Source organism: Pan paniscus, chromosome 9 (genome assembly GCF_029289425.2).
Source record: "Pan paniscus chromosome 9, NHGRI_mPanPan1-v2.0_pri, whole genome shotgun sequence".
Taxonomy (NCBI): domain Eukaryota; kingdom Metazoa; phylum Chordata; class Mammalia; order Primates; family Hominidae; genus Pan; species Pan paniscus.
In genome coordinates this window covers 45,729,993-45,751,830 of record NC_073258.2, presented here as the reverse complement: position 1 = coordinate 45,751,830, position 21,838 = coordinate 45,729,993, and the positions used below count along the sequence as shown (strand labels likewise).

General features: G+C 44.2%; 1 long non-coding RNA gene and 1 pseudogene across 2 annotated transcripts in view; one reads left to right on the top strand and one right to left on the bottom strand.

The window, feature by feature from the left end:
- Positions 1–21,838, top strand: part of LOC129393361 (uncharacterized) — an 85,262-nt gene that overhangs the window by 43,514 nt on the left and 19,910 nt on the right. Inside the window, exon 2 of one of the 2 annotated variants that reach the window (XR_010113350.1) lies at positions 19,435–19,533. The exons of the other annotated variant lie outside the window; for it this stretch is intronic. This is a non-coding gene — a long non-coding RNA (uncharacterized LOC129393361). The remainder of the gene's footprint in view (positions 1–19,434; positions 19,534–21,838) is intronic. 2 annotated transcript variants of the gene reach the window in all.
- Positions 13,103–15,231, bottom strand: LOC100971266 (C-terminal-binding protein 2-like; annotated as a pseudogene).

The following is a 21,838-nucleotide window of genomic DNA, read 5'->3' as shown; positions in this document are numbered from 1 at the left end:
ATTGCAATCCTATCAAAATATCAATGACATTCTTCAAATAAATAGAAAAAATAATCCTAAAATGTATATGGAACAACAAAAGACCCGGAATAGCCAAAGCCATCTTGAGCAAAAAGAACAAAACTGTAGGAATCCATATTACCTGACTTCAAATTATACTGCAAAATGAAAGTAATCAAAACAGCATGGTACTGGCATAAAAACAGGCACATAGGGCTGGGTGTGGTAGCTCACACCTGTAATCCCAGCACTTTGGGAGGCCGAGGCAGGCAGATCACTGGAGGCCAGAATTTCAAGACCAGCCTGGCCAACATGGTGAAACTCCGTCTCTACTAAAAATCCAAAAAAAAATTAGCTGGATGTGGTGGTGCATGCGTGTAATCCCAGCTACTTGGGAGGCTGAGGCAGGAGAATGGCTTGAACCTGGGAGGTGGAGGCTGCAGTGAGCCGAGATTGTGCCACTGCACTCCAGCCTGAGCAACAGAGCAAGACTGTCTCAAAAAAACCAAAACAAAACAAAAACAACCAGACACATAGAACAATGGAACAGAATAGATAACCCAAAAATAATTCTACACATTTACTATCAACTCATTTTTGACAAAGGTGCCAAGAACATACATTGAGGGAAAGACAGTCTCTTTAATAAATAGTGCTGGGAAAACTGGAGATCCACATACAGAAGAAAGAAACTAGACCCCTATCTTCCACTATAACAATCACATCAAAATGGATTAAAGACTTAAATATAAGACCTGAAACTGTGAAACTACTAGAAGAAAACATTGGGGAAACACTCCAGGACATCAGTCTTGGCAAAGATTTCTTGAGTAAGACCTCAAAAGCACAGGTAAGTGAAACAAAGATGGACAAATGGGATCACATCAAGCTAAAAAGCTTCTGCACAGCAATGGAAACAATAAACAACAACAAACAACAATCAGCAAAGGAGACAAACCACAGAATGGGAGAAAATATTTGCAAAATACCTATCTGACAAGGGATTAATAACCAGAATATATAAGGAGCTCAAACAACTAAGTAGGAAAAAAACAAATAATCTGATTTTAAAAATGGACAAAAGTTTTGAATAGACATTTCTCAGAAAAAGACATACAGATGGCCGATAGATATACGAAAAAAAATGCTCAAAATCTCTAATCATCAGGGAATTACAAACCAAAACTACAATGAGATATATATCATTTCACCCCAGTTAAAATGGCTTTTATCCAAAAGACAGGCAATAATGAATGTCGGTGAGGATGTAGAGGAAGGGAAACCCTTGTACTGTTGGCTGGAATGTAAATTAGTACAGCCACTATGGAGAACTGTATGGAGTTTCCTCAAAAAGCTAAAAATAGAGCTACCATATGAACCAGCAACTCAATTGCTGGGCACATATCTAAAAGATAGGAAATCAGTATATGGAAGAGATATCTGCACTCTTGTGTTTATTGCAGCCACTATTCACAATAGCTAAGACAAGGAAGCAACCTGAGTGTCCATCAACAGACGAATGGATAAAGAAAATGTGGAACATATAAACACTGAAATAGTACTCAGCCATAAAAAGAATGAAATCCTGTCATTTGCAACAACAGGGATGGAACTGGAACATGTTAAGTGAGAAGCCAGGCACAGAAAAACAAATATCACATGTTCTCACTCATATGTGGGAGATAAAAAAAAAATTGAACTCATGGAGATAGAGAGTGGAATGATGGTTGCCCAGAGGCTGGGAAGGGTAGCAGGGAATAGATGATAAAGTGGAGATGGCTCATAGGTACAAAAATACAGTTAGATAGAATGAATATGATCTAGTATTTGGAAGCACCATAAGGTAATTAAAGTCAACAATAATTATTATATTTTAAATATTACCTAACAGAGTAGAATTGGAATATTCCTAACACAAAGAAGTAATAATGGCTTGGGGTGATGAATACCCCATTTACCCTAATTTCATCATTAAATGTTGTATGCCTGTATCACATGTACCCCATAAATATATACAACTATTATGTACTCATAATAATTTTAAAAAATCAGAGCTGGGTCTTCTGAACAAAGACTTCCATGATAACAAATGAACTTTCTACCAGGAAAAGAGTATATCCTGAGGGGGAGGTGGGGATAGTTTATGGCTACCAAAAAACTAGAAAGAATGAATAAGACCTACTATTTGATAGCACAATAGGGTGACTGTAGTCAATAATAACTTAATTTTATATTTTTAAATAACTCAAAGAATGTAATTGGATTGTTTGTAACTCAAAGGATAAATGTTTTAGGGGATGAATACCCCATTCTTCATGATGTGCTTATTTCACATTGCATGCCTGTATCAAAACGTCCATCTCATGAAGCCCATTAATAAATATACCTACTATGTACCCACAAAATAAAAATAATAATAATAAATCTTTTTTAAAAGAGTACATCTGAAGGGGAACATGATGATGATGCTTGACAGGAAAATTTTTCACCTGATCAACATAACTAAAAACTGAAATTTGAGAGAAAGCAGAAAGGATGAATACCTATCTTCCATGATAATTGGATATTGTTGAAAACAAGCCTGGCATCCCTGAAAAATAGAAGCAGCAATGTTCCCAATTAATAACGATATTTCTGTGGTCTTAGTGTGGGGCTGGACACCTTTACTTTCTCCTCTGGATCTTCGGGCCATCTACTGACTGGTCTGCCCCAGGCCCTGGAGGCTGATCTTTATGGATCCATCAAAGGGCTCTCAGGGCTTCTGGCTTTGATGGGGTTCAACCAATCAGAGTCAACCAGCAGGAGACTGGCAAGTGGGAGGAGAGTGAAGTCAGGATATTTATTTTCTGGCTGCCTCCCAGCTGGGTCTCCTTATGCTGGCTGCATCTCTCTTCTGAGACCACAGCTCCCATCATGTTGGGCTCTGCTGTGGCAACTCTTCTCAGTCTGGTATCTACCCCTCTTCTTCCACCTTCGGGTGTTGGCATAGTAACAGACCCCACTGTTGCTAGCTCCATCCCTTGCTGGTTTCCCTTAGCCCTGAACACACCACTTAACCAGTTCCTTTATTAAACTCTCTGCAATTACCCATCTGAGAGTGCCGTCTGCCTCCGCCTGGACCCTGACCAATACAATAATCTAATAAATGATATAAAGTTGAAATTGTAACATGAGGCTGGTAGGAATGCAAAGCCTTCACCAAGACTTGGTTGGATGAGGCTTTTGACAAGAATTCTATGGTAGTAGGAATTCCCTTCATGCAAATAAATTGGTGTCATTGCAGTGGGTCAAATAGTAAAACTAAGTTCATTCATTTATTTAAAGAAATATTTATTGAGTCTCTGCTGTATGCCATGAACACTACAGTAGGGACTGGGGAGTCACTGGGGGACAAAATGGAAAAGGGTCCAACCCTTATGGTATTTTCAGTCTGGTGAGAGAGAAAAGCATTAATCACATGATCATGAATATAAATATATAGGTAGAAACTATGACAAATCCTTGGTGAGATAACAAGTTTCCCTGAGAGGATCTAATAAGAGGCTAATAAAGGGTCAGAGAAAGCTGCTTTGAGAAACTGACAGTTGAGCTTAGCCTGGCAGAGGGCAAGGGGGGCAGAGCAAAGGTCTTGTAAGCAGAGGTTGAGCACATCCAAATTCTGAGGCTGGGAGGGTCTTACAGGCATCTAGTGAATCTAAGAGAGGCTTCTACAAGTTGAAATTTGGTTTTAAGTGCAATAGGGAGGCATTGCTGAGTTTTGAGCAGGAGAGTAGCATGATTTAATGTAATGAAAGCTAGTGGAGGCACCATGGCGCATACTGGTGGGGAAGAAAAGAGAAACAAGGGATGTTGCTCTGGGAGTTCCCAACTCCTGGCCTGGCTTCCAGTGTTGTGCTACTGTCCTTTCCAGGAAGTCTTGAATCTAGCTGAGGGGCAAGAGGCCTGCTGGGCTCATTGGCACAGCCATTGGGTGCCCTATTCTGTCATAAACATTGTAGTGGATTTAATTCTTGGCCTGATATGCTTTTTCAGAAAGACGAGAAAGCAGGAGGGGACCTGTTACTTGGGACCCAACTCTGATGAACAAGGAAGAAACTGGTGAAGTGGAAGTATCTGGAGGAAAAGGGGAAGTTCTAGGGAGAAAGGGACTTGTGATCTTGTGGTGCATGTGCGCATGCGTGTTTGTGTGTGTGAGAGAGAGAGACAGAAACAGAGAGAGAAACAGAGAGATATGCTAGAAAAGCAAAGCTTACAGACTTCAGGAAGAAAATAGGAGTTACTAGCTTCTGGCTAGTGATTCAAAGAAAGAAAGTGACTTCCAGGCACAGGAATCATTACTGTATGAGTTTGCTAGGGCTGCCATAACAAGGTGCCATAAACTGGGTGGCTTAAACAACATACAGTTATTGACTCACAGTTCTGGAACCTACAAGTCTGAAATCAAGCTGTAGGCAGGGTTGGCTCTTTCTGAGGGCTAGCAGGCCAGGGTCTGTTGAACGTGTCTCTCCTTGGTATATAGGTGGCTGCCTTCTCGCCTTCTCGCTGCCTTCTCACTGTGTCTCCCTGTTGTCTTGCCTCTGTGCGTGGGCTTGTGAGTACCTGCATGTCTGTCTCTGGGTCTACATTTTCCTTTTTTAAAAACTAAGAGCATTAATCTTATTGGATTAGGGCCCATCCTAATGGCTTCACTTTAACTTGATTACCTCCGTAAAAATCCTATTTCCAAATAAGGTCACATTCTGAGTGAGGTCCTGGGGGCTAGGATTTGAACTTATCTGTTTTTAGGAGGCAGAATTCAACCCATAACAGCTAGCAAATGAAATCCAAGCAGAACTTAACCTATTCCTCCGTCAAACATGCATCAGGTGCCTATTCTGTACCAGGCACACTGTAAGTGTGGTTTTGGCCCTGAAGGAACACTGGACTTGTGGTAGAATACTGATATGCAAAACATGTAATGCAGGTTAACAAGTGCTATGATAAGTCTTTCTACCTCTATGACACAGTAATAAATGAAAGCTTAATGTAAAATTAGAGCTAAGTTCAAGTATGCGAAACAGTGGTGGCACAAAGAAAGGGTGGTCAGCTCTACTCAAGGGAGTCATGTGCTGAGTCTCTAACATGACAAAGGAGCGGCCCAGGCAAAGAAGAGGAAGAGAGTTCCATTCAGAGGAGAATCCATGGAGTAGGTGAATGTGTCATGTTCTTGTGGGTAAAGGTAGAGCTTCAGGGTCATTGCAGAGAGATGAGGTTAGAGAAGCCAGATCATAAAGCACCTTGTATTTGGACTAGGAATGTGAACTTTATTCTGGAAGCCTTGCCAGACGTGTGTGGGGTAGGGTGTGTGTGTGTTCAGGGGGTGGGTAGTGGAGATCATCTAGGTAGCAGGATTTAAGGAAGGGAGTGATGTTATCAGATTTGACTTCCGTGTGGAGAATGAATTGAGGGGGTTGTGAAGGGACTCAGAGAAGCTAGTAAGTGGGCAGAAGCAGAGTACAGAGAGAGAACAGAGGGCTGGACCAGGACAGTAGGGATAGAGAGTACAGAAACTGTTGCAGAGTATTAGTGATAGAACTGAAATCTGTTAGTGACAATGTAGTTATGAAGGACAAGGAAATGGGGAGCTTAGGATGACTCCTGGCTATCTGGTTTTAGGGTCTGTGTGGACAGTGATGCCATTCACAAGAAAAGTACTTAAGGAGGAAGAGTAGATATTGGGGGAAGAGGAATTCTGATGTGGACATGTTGAGATTGAGATGTCTGTGGGAGATTGAGGTAGAAACGCATGTCAAAAGTTATTGGGCTTAAAGTAGAGAGTTGTTAGATATACAGTCTGGAAGTCAGGGCAGAAATCCAGGTTAGAGATGTATACCTGGGAGTTGTCAGTAGTTGAAGTCATGGACTTGGATGAGGTTGGCTAGGGCGAAACATTAGAGTGGAAAAACCATGTAGGGCTCAGGAACAAAGCCTTGAGGAAAAGTGCATTCCTTGAGGAAAAGTTCAAGTGGGACAAGGAGCCTCCAAAGGATATAGAGCTGGGGTGTCCTATCTTTTGGCTTCGTGGGCCATATTGGAAGAAGAATAATTGTCTCAGTTCACACATAAAATACACTAACACTAATGATAGCTGATGACCTAAAAAAAAAAAAAACCAAAATCTCATAATGTTTTAAGAAATGTGTTGGGACGCATTCAAAGCCATCCTGGACTGCATGCAGCCCATAGGCTATGGGTTGGACAGAGACCAACCAGATGATTCTGGAGAATGTCCTGGGGAATGTGTTGTCATGATGGTTATGGAGGAGAGAGACAATGCTGTCCAGTGCCCCAGAGAGATTAGGTAAGGAAAGAGATGAAAAGAATCTTTGGATTTGGCCATAAGGTGTTCATTGGTTACTTCACCGAAGTCAATTTCAGTGGAAGGAGGGCAACAAAGGTTAAATTGCATGGACAGAGGAGTGAATGGAAGGGGAGGAAGTGGAGATTAATAGTATAGATGATTCTCGTAGAAAGCTTGGCAGACCCTGGCTAGAGGGAAACAAAAGATTTAGTTTTTTTGCTTTTGTTTTTGTTTTTCGTGAGAAAAGCTTGGTGGTGTTCTATAATGAATGAACAGAATAACAAGAGTGAGAAGTTCAAGAAACAGGGGAAAAGGGGAAGATTTGTGGAGATGGAAAAAGACGGAATCCACAGCAGAGATGGATGGGTTACTCTTGTAAGAAAGAGATGGATGGGTTACTCTTGTAGGAAAGATATAGAAAAGCAGGTGGGGGTGAGTCCAGAGACCTTACATGGATAGGCAGAAAGTTGAGAAATTTCTTTTTTATAAATTTATTTATTTATTTATTTATTTATTTTACATATACCTATAAACAACATTTTGAAACTTTTTTAATATTCAAAGATTGATTACAAACTTCATTAAATTCCTTCCATTTAAACTGTAATTACAAATTTAATATGATTCTTTTCAATATGCTTATTTTTTTTTGAGATGGAGTCTTTTTTATTTATTTATTTATTTATTTTATTATTATTATACTTTAAGTTTTAGGGTACATGTGCACAATGTGCAGGTTAGTTACATATGTATACATGTGCCATGCTGGTGTGCTGCACCCATTAACTCGTCATTTAGCATTAGGTATATCTCCTAATGCTATCCCTCCCCCTCCTCCCACCCCACAACAGTCCCCAGAGTGTGATGTTCTAAATAATCTTGTCTATGTTTTTCCCCCTAAAATGTAAGTAGTGAGTTCATCTCTGGGAAGTAAGATGAGAAATGGTTGGACAGTAAAGAGGAAAATTGATGGGGAAGAAAAACACTTGAAAGCGGGGTATATTAGAGTTCAGTTGCAAATAAGAGTCCATTCTAGCTATTATAAACAGAAGAGGGCTTAATACAGTGAATTGGGTGCTTACAGAATCACTGGAAGGGCTAGAGGGCCAAACTCTAAACTGAGACTCTAGGAATGAATCCAGGACATCTCATCCCTGACCTCCCAGAGGAGTTGCTGCCTCTACCACAGTCAAGACACGGAAGAGTCTGGAAGCCAGTACTGGAACTGTTGAATCTGGGAACATTCTCATTAGCTGTGATATGGGAATCAGGAAGCTGTGACTGCAACTTTTGGATACAGAGGGAGGGTTTCAAATTCAAGTCTCTCCAGGTGTTTCTCATAGGCAGACCTAAGTAACAATTTAAACTCTATCTGCAAAGGACTCTGGGAAATTTTTAGATTTTTTTAAATCTCTGCAGTATAGGAATACACAGTTTTATTTCCCTACTTAAATTCTAATAAGGCAACAACACCAGTAGCAACATGCTCCTACCTAATATAACTATCCTTTATTTCAAACACCCTCCCCTCCATGTAAGCATGTGTTCATCCATTCATTCATAGTAGGTGCCAGAAGTGGTGTTGATATGGATAGTAAATAGACAAGATCTGGAGTAACAGCTACAATTGAAATTACAATTGGATTGTTCTTACATAATCTTCCATCATTCTCCAAGTTCAAGATACATCTGCACAAGCCAAAGAGGTAAGTTAAATGAGCATATGATAGGTATCACTAGGGATTTTCTGGTAAACTGGCTCTTAGAAAAGGAAAAAAATACACCCTGATGTGTACTGTTTGCCAATTGCCATGGTGTAAACACTCCCACCATGGCTGATGTCAAACTACCAACATGACATCACTGAAAATGAAGTTGTGAGGCAGTATTAAAAATCTCATGGTAACTATTCTCATGAATAAGTGATAACAACGATAAAAATTCTCATGAGCCTGTACTAGCTGATTCCAGCCCACCGGTGGGTCATCGACCTTGCATTTTTCAAGTCTTCTGTGGTGGCACTAATCTCTGTTATTCTCCTAGAAATGTGACATTGGTTTTGATTTACTGCTTTGTTGGGAAGAAGATTCACTAGGAGTTTTCACTTGGTCCTTCCTATCTTGACAGTCTTTAATCAATAGGTCAGGAAGTCAGTGTGGAGAACCTGCCTATTACTTAGTATATATATTCCAACTGTACATTCAGGACCTGGAGAGATAGCTACAGATGGGTATGCATCTATTTGGCCCACTATGAAATGGTTTGGGCCCAAAAGCCATTAGTTTCCTGACTCCCATTAATTCCCACTCAACCCATGGCCAGGGACAAGCATCAGCTCAAAGCCAGTAATAAGCACTGAAAAGTGTGGTATTTCTCTTTTCTCAGTGCAGAGTCACTCTACTAAATGACAATTCCCTTGGGGGAAAATTGGGAGGAAGATTTACAATATAAACTTGCACTGTCATATGCTACAGAGTACGCAGTATTTCTAGTCACCTGACTTTAGTGTGCGAATTTAGTGAGAAGTTATGACCCCCTGATTCTACAATCAAATAGGACCTTAATGCAATACCCTGTATATTTTAGTCTTTGGTATCCACGGTCAATTAGCCACCGGCACAGGTCTCTGTGTGTCAGTCTATTCCGACTACTACTCTGGCCCTGCTGTCTTGAATGTCCACTTCACTTGTGGTCTATGTGTTACTACATAGTCAATGCTGGGATCTTATTATCCCCATTAAACTTCAGGAACACATGCAATGACAGTATCTCCATCATCATCCCCAGCATATATGCTATTTTGCAACTTAGCACCTTTGAAGGAGGCTGGTACTCTCCTCATCAAAGTGTTTGTCTCTGTCTAGATAAAGGGAGAGTCCTCTGGTCCCTCCCAGGAAATATACAGATGTAACTTGTTTTATTTTGCTTTGCTTTATTTCACTTTGCAGACATTGTGCTTTTACAAATGGAATGTTTGTGTCAACCCTGTGTCGAGCAATCTATCAGCAACATTTTTCCAACAGCATGTGCTCACTTCATGTCTCTGTGTCACATTTTGCTAATTCTCCCAATATTTCAAACTTCTCATTATTATTATATCTGTTATGGTGATCTGTGATCAGTGAGCTTTCATATTACTGTTGTAATTGTTTTGGGGCACCACGAACTGTGCCCATATAAGATGACGAACTTATTTGATAAGTGTTGTATGTGTTCTGATTGCTTCATCAATTGGCCATCTCTCTCCCTCTCCTCTGGCCTCCCTATTCCCTGAGGCACAACACAATTGAAATTTGGCCAGTTAATAAACCTGCAATGGCCTCTAGAACACTTGCATATCTCTCCCTTTAAATCAAAAGCTAGAAATAATTAAGCTTAGTGAGGAAGGCATGTTGAAGCCAAGATAGGCCAAAAACTAGGCTTCTTGTGCCAGTTAGCTAAGTTGTGAATGCAACGGGAAAGCTTTTGAAGGAAATTTAAAGTTCTACTCCAGTTAACACACAAACAATGGGAAAGTGAAACAGCCTTATTGCTGACATGGAGAAAGTTCTAGTGGCCTGCATAGAAGATCAAACCAGCCACACAATTCGCTTAAGGCAAAACCTAATCCAGAACAAGGCTCTAACTCTCTTCAATTATCTGAAGGCAGAGAGAGGTGAGGAAGTTGCAGAAGAAACGTTGGAAGCTAGCAGTGATTGGTTAATGAGATTTAAGGAAAAAAGCTGTATTCATAACATAAAAGTGAAGGGTTTGACAGTGAGTGATGATGCCGAACTGCAGAAGCTCTGAAGCTCTGAAGCCAGGCATTGACTCCTTCTCTCTAGCTGTGAAACCCTGATATGGTTTGGATTTGCATCCCTGCCCAAATCTCATGTCAAATTATAATCCCTAGTGTTGGAGGAGGGGCCTGGTGGAAGGTGATTGGATCATGGGATGGTTTAGAAGCTGCAGCAAGTTATCTAGCTAAGATCATGCATGAAAGTGGCTAATACTAAACAACAGATTTTCAGTGGAGATGAAGCAGCCTTCTATTGGAAGAAGATAGCATCTAGGGGCTTGTATTAGTCCATTCTTGCACTGCTACAAAGACATACCTAAAACTGGATAATTTGTGAAGAAAAGAAATTTGACTCACCGTTCCACAGGCTGTACAGGAAGCATGGCTGGGGAAGCCTTAGGAAACTTACAATCATGCCGGAAGGCAAAGAGGAAGCAGGCACAACTTAAATAGGGGGAGGAGGAGGAAGAGAGCAAAGGAGGAGGTGCTACACACTTCTAAACAAGCAGATGTCTGGAGAACTCTGTCATGAGACAGCACTAGGAAAATGGTGCTAAACCATCAGAAACCATCCCCACGATGCAATCACCTTCCACCAGGCCCTTCCTCCAACACTGGGGATTACAATTTGATATGAGATTTGGGCAGAGACACAAATCCAAACCATATCAGGTTTTCATAGCTAGAGAGAAGGAGTCAATGCCTGGCTTCAGAGCTTCAAAGAACAAGCTGACTCTCTTGTTAGGTGATAATGCAGCTGGTGACTTTAAGTTGAAGCCAATGCTCATTTATCATTCCAAAAATCCTAGGGTCCCTAAGAATTAGGCTAACTCCAACGCCATAAGCAAATCAACACAGGAACAGAAAACCAAATACCACATATTCTTATTTATAAGTGGGAGCTAAACATGGAGTACACATGGGCACAAAGAAGGGAACAATAGACCCTGGGACTGGCTTGAAGGTGGGGGGTGGCAGGGGGGTGAGGGTTGTATGCTTGTAGTTAAAGCAAGGATAAACCAGTCACATGTGATAGAGTCAATATGTCTAGCTCCCTAAATCTTTGGATGTCTTCTACATTATACATAGGAATATTTTGGTATCTCAGTTGCATTTGACTATTACAGAGTCCAGGTTTCAGTTTTATGCTCTTCTGTCCCTACCCAAGCATGGTTAGGACATATTCCTATGCCTATTCTCCAGGTTTTTAATTGGGATATAAATTTGCATGTTTTGGCATGTAAGTGTTGTCTGGGTACAACTTTACAATTGGCTCCCTGTGCACAGAGATGGTTTCTAGTCATGGGTCTGGAGGATGTGTGAAGCAGCAGGGGTGGAGAATAGTCATAAAGTCTTCTACCAGGAAGCAGGACCACCTTCATCAGGTAGGATAAGAGGAATTGTTTCCACTGGTGAGAGAGCTTAGTAGAGTTAAGGATTAAGGGTCTTCAAAATTAACTGAGTTCCCCTAAATGTCACCATTCTAATCTTTGGGAATGGTCTTTCCTAATCATTGCTCTAATTTTCACATATAAAATCTGGTGAGGCTATGAATTCAATCTATGTTGTAAATCAGCAACCTATAAGATAAGAATCTTTGTCTAATTTTCAGCTACATCAGCTCACTAGCTCTAAGAGATAAGATATTATTTTAGGACAATCATAAGATGTTCTTTTAGGACAATTATAGGAAACCCCTGGTTCCTGGCTGTATTTTGAGCCATGAATTTAGAACCCTGAGCTTTTTATTATATTACTTTAAACTCTCCTGGATGGTTAGAAGTAGCCAGCCTACCTCATAGACCTCATATTCTTCATGACTGTTGAACTCTGCTATGGCTTTCACCATTTGATCTGCCAAAGCCATTTCTCTTTTTTTTATTTTAATTACTTTTTATTGACAACCGCACTGAACACTAAATGTCTGCCTTTCCAATAAACAAATTACAGTAATGGCAACTCACACTAAAACAAAATATACTTCTGTTAGACATTATTTTTCTGTTTGGGACAATTTTAAAGTTTTTCTTTTATCACAAAAACAGAATTGTACCTGCACAAAGGCTCAAAATAGGCCATCTTTTTAAACAGAAAGGCAATGATTCACAAAAGATTATGAATAGAACATGTAACTAGTTGATACAAATCTAATAGGATTTGTTAAAATAAGTCACATCTAATACATCTGAAGTGTTCTTGTATAAAATATCACATGAAGAAAAGAAGATTTTATCAAAGTCTAAAAAAGTGGGTTTGTTCATTATTCTTCTTGAACTCTTTTAGTTCAAGACTTTCCACTCAATAAAATAGCAGAGGATCTGAAACTGAGAAAATATATTTGAGTACAAATAGCTTGTGAAACTTAATATGTTTTTTTTTCATCATCAGAGGGTTTTACTGAACTTATAACCAACTTGCCTGCTCAGTATGCAGTTCAGATGTGAGAGACGCTTCTCTGTACAGGAGCCTGTACTGTCTTCAATCCTATGCGTGCAAGTGTGTACCACAGGGAAAGAGTTTTCTCCCCATTTTGTAGTAATGTGATCTTCCTATTAGCTAGGTAACCAGCCCCTGTAGAATGAAGGGACTAGAGTCACAGCATGGGGATTCCTCTTAATATTTTTTTGTTTTGATGTTTGAACTCTTGATGCAACATTCTAGAGCAGGGTGTTCAGGACCTGCTGTGCCCAAGGGACTGATAAAGGAGAAAGCTCTACTTATTCTTTGTGATTTGATACACAGATGAAAAACTTAACACATAATAACAGAAGTTGGTCGTTAATAAATCACATCCTCATCTTTCCGCGCTTCTGTAAGCAGAGGACATCTTCAGCTTTCTAGCTCTTGCAGTTTTAACACTGCAGCATCAATGATGCATATGTCCAGAATCAGTTAAAAAGACCATCAGATTCTTTTTCTCTTAGTTCATCTATGTTTCACTGTCTCTCGGTCCCAAATGCATCTGAATGATTACTTTTCGGCATTCTCTGCTATTCCTCCTTGGGGTGCTCTCTATTGTCCCCGTGTTTTGTGGACTGGTTGGGAGAGGGCGCTTGGGAAGGATGTGCCACTGTCGGGAGGTTGTGAGTCACTGGGATACCTCCAGGGATGATCCCTTCCATGGCTGCAGGAAGTCCGCCTGGAGCCACACCCACGGTGCCTGGTGGATATCTGTATGTGGCACTATTGAGCTCAGGATGAATTGTTCGCTGGTCTACTGACCAAGGCGCTGATGTGACAAAGAATTCCTTGTTCACACAGTTTCTTAAGCTTTCTGGGATGCGACCTTTGATGGCTTGGCGGAACTCGGTGGCAGCTGCCTCCCTCATCTCCAGCGACACCTGCTCGCTATACCAGGCAGTGTGAGGAATGCAGATGAGATTTGGGGCATCTTTCAATGGACCCTGAGCAAAGCTGTCCCTCGTAATCCTGCCCTCCTTGAAGGCCTGTGCTAAGGCTTTCTCGCCCACCAGGCCACCAGGGGCTGCGTTCAGAAGGAATGCTCCCTGCCTCATCTGCTTTATAGTAAAGTCATTAATGAGGTGGTGGTTATGTTCATTGAGACTGCAGTGCAAGGAGACGCAGTAACTCTGATACAGCAAATCCTGCAGGGTGTAGACCCATTGAATGCCCAGGGACCGTTCTATCCCATCCTGCAAGTAGGGGTCATAAAATATGACGCTGAATCCAAAGGCCTTGTCTTGAAATGCAACCGCCTGCCTCGTGCAACCAAAGCTCATGAGACCCACAGCATCTACCCATGGATGCGGACCACTCCCGAGGCCACCTCGAGGATTTGCTCCATGCTCTGAACCCACGTCCCTTCCCGCAGTGCCTGGCACACCCACGTGTTCCTCCGGTACAGATTGAGGATGTCGCAGACGGTGGAGTCGGCTGTCTCTTCCAGGGCTCCGGACGGGATGTTGCACACAGTAATTCCGAGCTCGCGGCAGCCTTGATGTCCACGTTGTCGTTGCCACTGTCTATCCACACGATCACTCTCAGGGCCTTGAACTTTTCCAGGTCCTCCCTGGTGAGGGTGATGGTGTGGTACATCGTGGCGCCCACGGCTTCATTTAAAACCGTCTGGTGGATCTCCTGCGAGGACTGTGTGTCACAGAAGGCCATGGTGGCCAGGTTCTTCAGGATGGGCATCTCCACGGTGCAATCTCGGCAGTCCAGCAGCACCATCGGGGGTGGGAGTGCAGGGGTCCATTCATGATACCTTCACAAATTCTGTCCAATCGCTGTCTCTTGACTTTGTGCTTATCCACAAGGGCCATTCCGTATGGAATTTTGCAATTATCAGTTCAAAAGGCAAAGCAGTCCTCTGAGAACTTATGGGAACTCGCAGGAGTCTGAGTGCCTGATGCCACTATGAACCCATTCACTTGCAACGCAGTCACCATCACACAGTCAATCAAGGAACCTCACCACGACCCCAGGTCTGGAGTGCCTGCAGTCTGTAACGCCAGGGGGTAGAGGCAGCTCCGGCCCCGGGGAGCCAGGTCCCTGACCCTGCTCTGAGCCTCTGAAGCAAGCTGGGGACCCACCCGGGGGGTCCGCGTGGTCTTGAGGCCCCTCCCCTGCTGGGGGCCCCACGGACCAGAGGGGTGCCGGGCACACGCTGGCGTGAAGCAGCGTCCGGCTGGACCCCCGCCACCCCAGTCCCAGCTGGCCTGCCCAGCCCATTCCTTTAAAAAAACTACTCTATTCCATGTGACCACAGATGATACATTAGGACAAAAACTGCTCTATGAAGAGAGAATAACAGAACTCTAACATGAAGTATAGTGGCAAAGGAAACCAGAGAGCTAGATGGAATAATTCACAAAGGACTTTGATATGGTTTGGCTGTGTCCCCACCCAAATCTCAACTTGAATTGTAGTTCCCATAATCCCCACGTGTGGTGGGAGGGAATTTAATCATGGGGGTGGTTACCCTCCATGCTGTTCCTCCTGATAGTGAGTTCTCATGAGATCGGAGGGTTTTATTAAGGGGCTTTTCCGTGTTTTGCTCAGCACTTCTCCTTCCTGCTGTCATGTGAAGAAGAACATGTTTGCTTCCCCTTCCACCATGATTGTAAGTTTCCTGAAGCCTCTCCAGCCATGCTGAACTGTGAGTCAATTAAATCTCTTTTCTTTATAAGTTACCTAGTCTTGGATATTTCTTCATAGCAGCGTGAGAATGGACTAATACAGACTTTTAGAATAGAGATCTTTGTAGGCTAAGAAGGAAGCCTAGTGGAATAGAAGAGCTAGGAGTTGCAAAGATGACTAATAGTGAGACAGGAGGAGCAAGTTCTTAGAGGGGCCCTAATTTCAAATGGGAAGAAGCGTTCAAATGCAGTAGTGATGCTGGGGAATGATCTGGGGACTAGATGGAAAAATATGAAATCAGAGAATGAGCTCCAATGAGTGGATGGATGGGGAAAATGAAAGCTGGGTCATTGTATAAGATATCGGAAAATCAGGAGCCTGAGATCTCAGGGTCAGAACAGCCCTGAAGGATGACAAGGTCCAGGTGTGGCCTCACCTCTGGCTGGCTGAAGTGCTGAGGTGATCTGAGAACTGTAAGCTGATAAGTTATCAGCCTGGATGTGAAAAGGTGAGAGCAGGGCAAAGTGTGGGGATGGACCTCATGAGTGATCTGGTGTGCACAGTCTGGAGGAAGGTTGGGGTTGGAAGGAATCCTGTGGGCTGGCAGACAACACAGAGGAATTAGGGTGTGCACGTTGGACATCAGAGGATGAGCTGGTTTTATGAGGAGGACATGCTGGTAGAGGGACCTGGAAGTACCTATAGGAAGCCAAGAAGTACCGAATCTTTCTAACCTTCTGCACTGGGGCAAAGGGTGACCTTTGTTAGTGAGCTTTGTGAGCAAATGAACTCAATGAGGAACTAAACGAAAAACACTTAGTGCAGTGCCAGCCACACAGTCCACACCCAGTGAGTGTCAGCTCGGATGGTTGTTAAAGAAAGGGATCAGTAGAAGGACTAAAAGATGGGCTGATAGGGGTGACAGAGAGGGGCAGGTCTCCAGGTGATGAGGGGACAGGAAGGAGCAGCACCAGAAGTAGTGTCTTCCATCACAGGACTGATGAAGGCCTCTCTCCTCCCTTCCCTCCCCTCCCCTTCCTTCCCCTTCCCTTCCTAAGAGCTTTATCAAGACATAATGCACACAGCATACAATTTACCCATTGAAACTGTACAACTCAATGGTTTTTAGTGTATTAACACAATTATGCAACCATCACTACAATTGATTATAAAACATCATCACTTCAAAAAAACCCCATCCCAACAATCCTGTATCCTTCAGCCATCCCCCCTAATCCTAGGAAACCACAAACCTACTTTCTGTCTCTCTGTCTATTTTGGACATTTCACATCAATGGAATTCAAATGCACAATAAGCAATTTTTTTCTTTTTTCTTTCTTTCTTTCTTTTTTTTTTTTTTTTTTTTTTTTTGAGACAGAGTCTCACTCTGTCACCCAGGCTGGAGTGCAGTGGCGCGATCTTGGCTCACTACAAGCTCCGCCTCCTGGGTTCACGCCATTCTCCTGCCTCAACCTCCCAAGTAGCTAGAACTACAGGCGCCTGCCACCAAGCCTGGCTAATTTTTTGTATTTTTAGTAGAGATGGGGTTTCACCATGTTAGCCAGGATGGTCTGGATCTCCTGACCTCATGATCCTCCCGCCTCGGCCTCCCAAAGTGCTGGGATTACAGGCGTGAGCCACCGTGCCTGGCCTCTTTTTATTTTGAGACAGAGTTCACTCTTGCTGCCCAGGATGGAGTGCAACAGCGCAATCTAGGCTCACTGCAATGTCCACCTCCTGGGTTCAAGTGATTCTCCTGCCTCAGCCTCCTGAGAAGCTGGGATTACAGGCATGCACCACCATGCCTGGCTAATTTTGTATTTTTAGTAGAGACAGGGTTTCTCCATGTTGGTCAGGCTGGTCTCAAACTCCCAACCTCAGGTGATCCACCTGCCTCAGCCTCCCAAAGTGCTGGGATTACAGGTGTGAGCAACCACGCCTGGTGCAAATTTTCTCTTAAATCACTTTTTAACTGGAATAATACTTCAATGCAAGGGAATGAAGCACTAATGGTGCACTCTCAGGCACTAGCAACAGGGATGTGCATTGGGAGTGGCAAGGAGACAAGATTTGGAGACTCAAATGTTGCTTCCTCTATGCATAAGCTATCCTCCTTGTTTCTCCTCTTGAAATGTGCTTAGAAGGGAAAATATCTAAAGCCAACCAGCCACAGAATCCAGGAGAAGGCCAGTGAGTCACTGCAGTGGCTGAGGCCTTGCTGAGCATTGCACAAAGGCAAGGCTGGGGAATCCCTGCCCTTGGGGATTCCCTCTTGAGGGGGAGACCACTATGTGAAGGCACGTGGGTGGGGGAAGAGACCCAACAGTGCTGATGGGAAGCCGGCAGCTGGGGTGGAGAGATCGTGATGGTGGAGCCCACAGCACTTATTATTATTATTAAGGGAAAGGATCACAGGGATGGACAGAAAACTATGCAAGGGACTGCACAGAGGTCATCCAGAGGCCCTGACCTGTGCTTTAGTCTCCCCAGCCCCTCCATGGGACACAGTAACCTGTCCAGGGAGGGGTCAGGGCTCACCCGTGTTTCTCAAAGAGTGGGCATAGACCGAGCAGCTCCTGAGATGACGTTGTGTGACTCACCCCATGACAGCCCCTAAATAACATTAAATCACCCACTAAAAATAGTTCATTCTTTTTAAATTCTCTTTCAGACCTTTCAAATAAAAGAGAAATGATCAACTCGGTGTCTGCATGTTTCTGATATCTCACTAACATTTGCTCATTTATTTTTTATTTTTATTTTTGGGACAGGGTCTCACTTGTCATCCAGGCTGGAGTGCAGTGACATAGTCTTGGCTCACTGCAGCCACAACCTCCTGGGTTCAAGCCATCCTTTCACCTCAGCCTCCCAAGTAGCTGGGACCACAGGCATGCACCACCATGCCCAGCTAATTTTTTGTAGAGATGGGGTTTCACCATCTTGCCCTGGTTGATCTCGAACTTATGGGCTCAAGCAACTGGCCTGCCTTTGCCTCCGAAAGTGCTAGGATTACAGGTGTAAGCTACCATGCCTGGATCATTTCTTTTTTAAATGAAGAGAGTGGGTCTTGGAATCAGGGTCAGCCGCAGCAATGCTATCGCCCTAGAATTTAATAACACTGTTTTGTGAGTGTATTTTATGTGTGAAGTGAGTGTATTTTATGCATAAGTTGGTCTTCCATTACTGGTAGTGATATAAAGTTTCCATCTTACATACTTTTTTTTAACACCTTTTTCAGTGAGTCAGTGTAAAGGAAAATATGAGTTACGTAACAGTGGGTGGGATATATATATATGGCAAAAATGGGGATGGTGGTCCATGAAATGACCAAGGCAGGTGAAAACTGAACTAGAAGAATGGTCTGGTCTATGTCAGCTCAGCTGGTCTATGACTCAGTGCTTCAGAATATGAGAAATGCCATTGAGATCAACCTGAAAGTCTTCTGACTTTGAGTCAGCCATGGACCCCAGGTTGAGGGATGGCTTCCCCAATGCCTGGACTTCCCTCCTTGTTGCTGTCACCTCACTGCACTGTAATGGGCAATTTACTTGTCTCTCTCACCAGACATGGAACCAGATAGCTGTCTTATTTTCTTATGTCCCCAGCACCCAGCATAGTGCCTGGCACAAAGAATCCTCGGTAATTATTTACCGAGTGTAACAAATGAATGAATGGGTGTCTTCCAGGTTATTGCCCCTAATACACTGCATAGTTACCCTGAATATGCTTACTCATTCACTGTAATGCTTACTAAGCAGCTACTTTGTGCCAGATGCCCTGCCCTTAATGGCTTTTTTTTCAGTCAACAATCCAATTATTTTGCACAGCGATAGTCAAGATAATGTCAGTGGTGGGGAGACCTGAGGTTGGATCCTGCCTCTGACACTCAATATCTGGGATGCCTTGGACCATTTACCTTCTTGAGTAAGCGTGTCCTCGTGTGTAAAGTGATTTTATAATATTAACTTGTAGGATGGTCCTGTGTCACTTCAGTGAATGCTGTTGCATGAATGAGAGTGTCAGAGTGAGTGAATGCATGAAGGAATGAATGACAGACAATGGCCCAGATCAGGTAGGACACAGCCTGGCTCCTCTCCCACGGCCAGGAAATCCAGGACAGGTACAAGAAATCCTAAGCCTTGAGCTCTGTTTAACCAGGCAAAAATGGAGCAAACTGGTGAAAAAGGAGAAAGCTAGGATAATTCTCTCCTACAGCGGACCCTGAGGCTGTGGCTGCACCCGAGCCGGAGCTCTTGAGCAGGTGAGCCATGAAACAGACTAGCTGCTCCCTGGACTGCTGAACGTCCCACTGCTGTGAGTACCCCTCCTTTTCAGGGATGTGGACTATGTGATGTTGGCATGGTGACCAGTTAGCCAGTCCCCCCACCCCCGTCCTCTGCATCCTGAGGTGACAAAGAGGCCCTGAGGAGTAGAATGAGCCCCTGACAGCTCCCCAGGCTCACAAATGGAAGGGAGAGCCAGGTCCAAGAATGGAGGAGCCTGGCACTAAACTCTCCTCATGTGAACAATGGAGCTGTTGCCCTGGCAACCAAGTAGGCCTCTCCCTGGGCCTCAAGGCTGAGTCTGGGAAGAGGTGTCCTAAGAAAGGGAGGTGGGAACGGAGGGGGGCGTGCCTGTTCTCATAACTGTCTGCCCAGCATGCAAGGGCAGCAGGAGGCCCCTTTCCAGGGAAGACGATCAGAGTCTCTGTTGGCCCATTCTCCAGAGCTACTGGGGGAGACCGGGGTGTGGACACCTCACTGCAGCATCTGATGAGGACTTCCCCTCATGCCTACCCCTCCTCCCTGGCCTCCTGAGGGCTAGTTCAGGGACAGGAGCTGTGAGATGAGGACATGGGGACTGACGGGAGGCATGACAGGTCTAACCCTGGGGTTGTCCCGGAAACTCTGCAATGTGTGTGGATCCTGTAGGTGCAGGTGGGGCGTGTAGAGCTGGGGGTGGCCAGAGTAGGGCTGCATTCTCCAAGCCTGAGGGCAGACCCTTGCTCTGAGAGGCCCCAGGGGTTTTGTTAAAGTGCCAGCTTCTGGAGCAAGACAGTCCCGGCTTCAGCTCTTGACTCCATCACTCTGGCTGCATGACCTGGGGAAGTCATTTCATTCCTCGGGGTCTCAGTTTCCTTGGCTGTAAAGCAGGAATAATACCAGTCATAGTATGGTGGCGTTGAATGAAGAGGACGGCTCCTGTCAACACAGTGTTGGGCAGGATAGCTCAGTGTGCATTCACTTCCTCTCCTCAGCCTCCCCAGATCTCTCATTTCTCCCTCTAGGCACCTGTGGCTCGTAACCGTGGAGAGATTGCCCTGGCCCCAGTTTGCACATAAACTGCCCAGCTACCCCATCAACACAAACTCCCTTCATTCTCCCTGACAGTCTCCCCAGTTTCTTGTTAACCTCCTGAGGAAGATGGCCTCTGAGGGCACCGGGCAGGATGTGAAGGCACCAGGCGGGACATACCCAGATCGTGGTGCTGGAGTTTGTCTTTGAGAAGTGGTGGTTACAGGTGTCCTTTGCCTGTCAGAATTTTCTCATTTTCCCCTTTGAACCTGGGTTGCTTTTGCCATAAACTAAAAAAAAAAAAAGAAAGAAAGAAAAGAAACAGTTAAGAGGGGTTGCAGTACACCTTGAAAAAGGCCTGGATGCTCAGAGGCATTGGGGCTGACCGTTCAGGGCCCCAAGGGTGTCCTGGTCTTATGCCTGGATAGAAGCAGGTGGCTGGGGTAGAATCTGACTCAGCTGGTGGCCACCTGAGCCCTGCACCCCCACGCCTTGCCCCCTCCACAGTCAGCGCTCAACACTCTGGTCAGGGAGCCTGCGTGGGTGTTAGGGGGATGAAGGCAAAGGGACACCATCACAGCCAGACTCCTGGTCCTTTAGAACAAATGGGTCCCTCTTGTGGCTGCTCTCAGAGCAGACAGGCTGGCGGGGAGGGGTACATGGTGCCTGAACGAAGAGGCACCAAAGACTCTGAAGCTGCTCTGGCCTGGCCCTTGTGTGCCAAAAGGAAAGATCATTCCTGGCCTGACCCCCTGAGTTGAATTGGAACTGCAAGCCTCTTTCCTGACTCTTCCCAAGCAAGAACCTTGTTGAGGTTGAAATGCAGCCATTCTGAGAAGCCACGCTACGTGCAGGCTGCACTGCCAAGCTGAGAGGGGGCCCTGGGGAGGAGCTGGCCGCAGGGATCTCGCCCACAAAGTAATAATCTCAGAGAGAAGAAGATCATACAAGTAGTTCACATACTATTTCTGGAGAATCTGTTAGGTCATAGCCCTGGGCTGGGCTCATTGTGGGGGTGTGTGGGCAGAAACTAAGAAAACCATACTTGTTCTTGAGCGCCTTAAATCTAGTTTGTGTGCTCGTTCCAAACAGAGATTCTTACCTTGGATCCTTGGATTGGCTTCACGGGGTCCATGGGCTCCCTCAAATTATATGCAAAATATGAGCTCATAAGCATTTTTCTGGAAAGAGGGTCAGTGCTTTCATCAGATTATTAAAGGATTCAAAAGAATAAGAACCACAGCTAAAGTAAATGAGATCAGAATGTTCTCATCCAATGGCGCATGGGCCCTTTCAAAACAGTCACCTTGGGAGCGGGTAGACGT